This window comes from Alligator sinensis, unplaced genomic scaffold (assembly GCF_000455745.1).
Source record: "Alligator sinensis unplaced genomic scaffold, ASM45574v1 scaffold28_1, whole genome shotgun sequence".
Lineage (NCBI taxonomy): Eukaryota > Metazoa > Chordata > Crocodylia > Alligatoridae > Alligator > Alligator sinensis.
The window spans coordinates 1968716-1974260 of record NW_005842133.1 but is presented as its reverse complement, the minus strand read 5'-3'; the positions used below and the strand labels follow the sequence as shown (position 1 = coordinate 1974260).

Here is a 5545-nt window from a genome sequence, read left to right as displayed (position 1 = left end):
GGGGGGGGGGGGGGGGGCAGATGTTGCCTTCCCCAGCACCCAGCTTTCACCCCACACACTGGCATAGTTTAAAAAAAAAAAGGTAAAAACCTGCTGGGCTGTTTCCCTTGAAGCCCCCCGTTCATTCAGACCCAGTGAATGGCACAGTTGGCCATTGCTTTTATTTTGCAAGGGACTGTTGTTCCCCCGGATCTTTGCAGAGAGAGGGGAGAAGAGCTGCTCCCCCGTCCCTTCTCCAAAGCCAGCCAGCCCCACGGCGAGCAGAGACGAGAGCATCCGGCAGCATCGCAACCCCGCCGGGGAGAACAGGGCGGGCCAGGCGGCGGCCCCATTGTTCTTCCCGGGGGCGGAGGAGCCCACTGCGCTGTTATTTCAAAGCCCACGTTTAAGCGAGGCATATGCTCGCGCAGGGCAGAGTCCTCTGTGAAATGGTGATATATTGGGACTCCTGGCTGGAGCAGAGTTGGAGCAGAATTTACAACCGATGCAGACAGGGCGTGAAATCTGCCCTGTCATAGCTAAATGGGCAGATTTTATACACCCATTTCAGTCGAAACTTGTTAAATGACCACATCTGTCAGGAGAAAGATAAGCTAAAAATGCTCTTTTTTGGGGGGGGGGGGTTCCTTCTCACTTCCGGAATTAATAACCAACGCCAACCTTTATTTTATTTTATTTTTTGCAGGGGGAAGAGGGGGAGAGTAATTCCGAGTGCACCATATTACCCATGTAGATCGTCCCTGGGAGTGGGTTTTATTTTGGTACTTCTCTTTCAGGTGGTGGAAGCATCCCAGCTATACTTTCATTACCATGCGATCAAATATTTAGCAGGGCAGAAGCCAGCGATTGTAGCAAGGAAATATGTGAAACAGAATCTCCTTTTCCCCGGTTATGCGTATTTAGATATTCGCGTTTCTAGGAAGGCAGCTCAGATCCTTACATGTATATGATCAAATGGCTACAGTAAGATGCACTTTTCCAAGACAGAAGGAACGCTTAAAGTTTAGATCTCCAGATTATTAGAATGCTCAATATTAAAGTGGCCCTGAGCAAGCTTTCAAGGGAGCCTAATAAAAATTGATCTCCACTGCTTTTGCAGCAGTTGGAAAATAGGGTTGTTGAGCGGCTGTAATATTGGGAGAAGGTTCCCTCTGAAATGACAGATGAAGTCATAAACAAGTTTGATCTTGGAATCAAGCTTCGATAAATATTAAACACAGTCCCCTTTACACGTGTGGATTATGATATATGGCGCGTCCAAACTTTAAAATAAGGAAATACCAGAGAAAATGATCTCAATAAATTTTCTAAGTATAAACGTTGATTATGTTTCGATTTTCATTCAAGAGCCTCTGCTGCTCGTTTTTTGGTGCAAATGACATCTCGCAATAGGCTTTTGGGGAAAAGAGTTCCCTATTTGAAAAAGAGAGCCCTAGAGGTGTACAATTTATGTAATCTGGGGCTGGAAAATGAATTGTGTAATTTATTGGAAAACAGAAAGTCATGAAGATTGGATCAGCATAGCCTATCCAAGGCCCCCTATCCATCAAGTTCCAATTAACAACCTAACCAGAGAGCTTTAATGTGTTTCCAATCTAGTGGCCTGATAGACTCATCAATTCCTCTGGGAGAAATTAAGAAAATCGACCGCCCCTTGGCGTTGTAGTGTCATTCCTTTCTGCAACTATATGTCAAATTAAAAACACAATTAAAATTTAAACTGTTTCAATCAGAGGGTGCCCTGCAACCTATGTTTCACTTAATAGAACTTTGATGAAAATCTGATGGTTCCACTCCATCATGAAAGCGAATAGAGCTTAGGAGAGCAAGAGATTCTTTATATTTATTTAAAATATTAGAGCTGAGGAGAAGCAAAGCAGGTGACCAAACCTTAGAGAAGCAGAGGGTTTTGTTTTGGTGGGATTTTTTTCATTCCTATCAAGCTGCCGCTTTCCGAGTCAGCGCGATCGCCAGGCTGATGGCACAGCATGGGCATCACGCGCGTGGGCACTGGCTAAAACAGAACCGTTCTGCTTTTGAGCGCTATGGAGATTAAAGAGGAGGAAGTGTAAATCAGAGTCGCGCTAAAAGAAGTGATGTTGGTCTGCAGGGAAACTTGCGATTGGTTGATTTGGACTTTGAAATATGCATGAGTGACTAGGAGCAGTCAGAAAGTGTAAGTTGAAGTCCCCCCCCCGCAAGACTTTGTCGCTTGCAGCCTGCAGTGTTGTAGCGCCAGGGAAGTGCCATTTTCGGAGAGCTACTGGGGCAAAACTCAGGGGGAGTTTTCTTGAGGTTTGGACGCATTATTTCCCCTCCCCTTTCTACTTGTTATTTATTTAAACATTTAAGACTCTTAGCTGGGTAATTTTCTGGCATAGGTGTACAAGACGGTGGTCAGGAACTGCGAGATAATGTTTAGCTATTGAATTTATTCACTAAAGGTTGGGAATATATCCCTGGGTAAGTGTTGAGTGGAGGATGCTTTTGTTGAACTAGTCAATATATTTCTTACACACACACAGGGAGAGAGAAACAAATAAGAATACATATAGTTTCCTTTTTCTTATCCCCCTCCCCGCCTATTTACACTCCTCCGATCTCTGATTATGTGAGTACGATAGAGAGGTTTGATTGCTATACTGGTAACATTGCCTTTTAAACCATGCATTGCATAAAACGCTATTGGTTTTAGGCATTATACAGATCCCGTGAAGGGATGCACTAGGGTGGGTGTTTGAAAGGGAGAACAGGACTAGAGAGACGTGGTCTGGTATGTGGGGATTTAGGTTATAACTTCGCCAAGGGCAGAGCTGATAGAAGAAATGCAGGAATTGTAATGAGCACATTAACTAAGGGCTCTAGCAGAAGCTACGGCCGACTCGGTAGATCTGAGCGATCACTAAGGGCTATTTCTTGGCAGGACACGGGGCTCCTGTCCTTTGCCGTCTGTCCTGTGCCCCCACGCAAGGCTCGCAAAGTTGCTAATCAGATGGGAGCCGAGGAAGGATAATTCGGCTGTTTGAGAACAAATCAAGGTCATCAGCGCTGACTAAAGAGCACATGAACAATAGATTCATTTGAAACAATATTTTACAGACGTTTGACGATCAATATGAACTGAAGCATTATGCTGTACCAATCTGTTAATGCTCTTAATGGTCTTCTCATTCCGTTTGCACACTATACCGAGTCGATAGAGTAAAGTGATGATTACAGGGACACTTGCAGCATATTTGAAAAACACGGATCCCCACCACTCTTTCAAAGCTGAATTGTTTCCTCTGAACCGAGAACAGATGCATTTGTTTGCACTCCTCTTCCCCTCGCATCTACTTCAGCTCTCTGACCTGGGCACGTTCACTGTATCCCCTTCATGGCATGCGTGCTTCAAGCAGAAAGCAACACTTCCAACTCCCATGCATTAGATCATTTCAAACCACAGGGTGCAGGGTAAAAAAACTACCAACCTCCCAAACTTCTTCACTAGGAGTCCACGGCGGCTGGGCGGTGGGCACTGATCAATCGCTGCCTCCACTGGGTCTAATCTCAACTTCAACCCTCCAGAGGCAAAACGCTTCTGAAGCCCCAAATCTGGTGGCCGGGAAGTTTATATCTTACTCTCTGCTGTTTGCTATACACAGCCAGCTTCTATTTACTACCAAATAAAAGAAACACATGTATGTTTTGAGTGCAAACATTGCAGCTAGTTCTGTTCAGCCAAGCTCAAAACAGAGGATAGGAAGAACTGTGCATTTCTTGAATGGCAAACAAAGGCACAGATTTTGCACAGCGCGGTTAAAGCAGTCAACAGAAGCGGTACTAGAGTTGCTACAGATTAAGACATGAAGCAACTTTCTCTGAATTGCATAAACCATGAGGCCAAACAGCCCTGCTTCTGACCAGCGGCCAGAGATGATTTTCCAGAACGCCAAGTGATTGCTTTAAATCTTTTGAAGTACCTTCCTTGATTGTGCTTCTCAGAAACTTTCTCCCCTTGCCAAACAAGGTGCTTCCTCTAAGAAACGTGGCCCTGCTTCGGAAACCTTGTTGCTCGCCTTTATCATCTGCAAAGCGGATCAGCTGAGGGTTTCACTGCTTTCATCAACTGCAAAGCAGATCAGCTGCGGGTTTCACTGAGGGCTTGTCAGCCACTCGGCCCCATCGGGAAATGCTATTTTAAGGAAACATTTTGGTCCCTTTCAGGTCATAGCGACCTTGGGGTAAATGGCCGTGGGTGCGTAAAAGTTAGTTTAAAACGACTGTCGTGTAAAAAAGTCCAACTAGCAAAGAGGGGTCAGAGCAGAAATGCCTCTTGGCATCTGCTGAGGGGCTCCGATGACAGGGCAAGCTGCTCGCCAGCAAGGTGCGCTGCTGGCATCTCATGGCGATGGAGTAGTTTGAAGGGGAAGAGTGTGGTCAGCCTGCCCCGGCCTGGGACCTGCCTCCGGCCCTATGGCTGGGTCTCAGCTGGTCTCTTTGGAGCACAGAGCAGGGAGGGGCACAGGAAATGAAGACTTTAGGGCTTAAAAACTAATTTCGGGATCTAAGGAGATCTCCCAGACTTTTTCTGGGAACCGTGTGCGTCCATTGATGGTGCCACGAGTCTGGAGACTGTTACCTAAAGAAAAGCGCTCTTTGTTTGCATCGGGACCTGGTGAGCCCCCAAGGGGTGAAGCCCTGGCGGGGAGAAATACCTGCCCCGAGGCCTCCTGCGATTTACTGCGGAGGATTTTCCACGCTCAGTCCCTGCCCCTCTGCGCTGGCGGCAGGGATGCTGCTGCCCCGCGGGGGGATACAGGCAGCAGGTGGCCCAGGAGGAGGCAGGGGACGAGCTGTGCTTGTAACAAACTGGTCGTTTCTCGACTCGGGAAAGCCCGAGTCAGTCAAGAACCGTTTTCTAGGCACTGACCACAAATAAAGAAGTATTTTCTTGGCGTTTGATAACATCGTGCCACCGCGCTGTACCGTCCAAGGCCATATTTGCTATTACAACATTATTTTTAATGGGCTGCCAGAGACTTGTCCCGAAGTTAGTATTGCAAACAGCAAAAGGCATCACTCTGTTTGTAGCCTACACAGGGCACAACATATTTTGACTCCGAATTTCTGTTTATTTTCCAGCCAGGACCCGCGCCAGGGGGTTTTAGCCCAAACGGAAAGAAAATAAAGGACTATCTCCTCGCAGCGGTAGTTTTGCGAAATCCTGCCTGTACATACACATTGATTCGGGGCAATTTTCTATAAACTGAGAACGATCCTATCGGTAAAAGCCGGGGAGGGAGGGGGGTCATAATAATAGCCAGCTGCCAGCCGAGAGCAGGGGAGGAACCTGAATCCTCGAAGGGGAACTTTTAGGGCAGTTGTTGAGGAGGGAAGGCCAGGCAGGACCTTCTGCCATCCGGGCACAAAGCGGCTGCTGAAGCGCTGCAGACCTGCCGGCATCGGGGCGATCACAGGCAGAGCCCGTCCCGAGCGGCCCCTGGCTCCAGCAAAGCTGCTGTGGCTGCAGCCGCCCGGGGGTCCGCCCCGCGGCCAGGCGGGG

The 5545-nt window shown here is 47.6% G+C and overlaps 1 protein-coding gene across 1 annotated transcript in view; it reads right to left on the bottom strand.

The window, feature by feature from the left end:
* Window positions 1-3997, bottom strand: part of HMX2 (H6 family homeobox 2) — a 9670-nt gene extending 5673 nt beyond the window's left edge. The window contains exons 1-2 of the mRNA XM_006025129.2: window positions 3963-3997; window positions 3471-3658 (exon numbers count right to left, since the gene is read on the bottom strand). The gene's annotated coding sequence lies outside the window, so the exon portion shown is untranslated. The remainder of the gene's footprint in view (window positions 1-3470; window positions 3659-3962) is intronic.
* Window positions 3998-5545: the final 1548 nt, after the last annotated feature.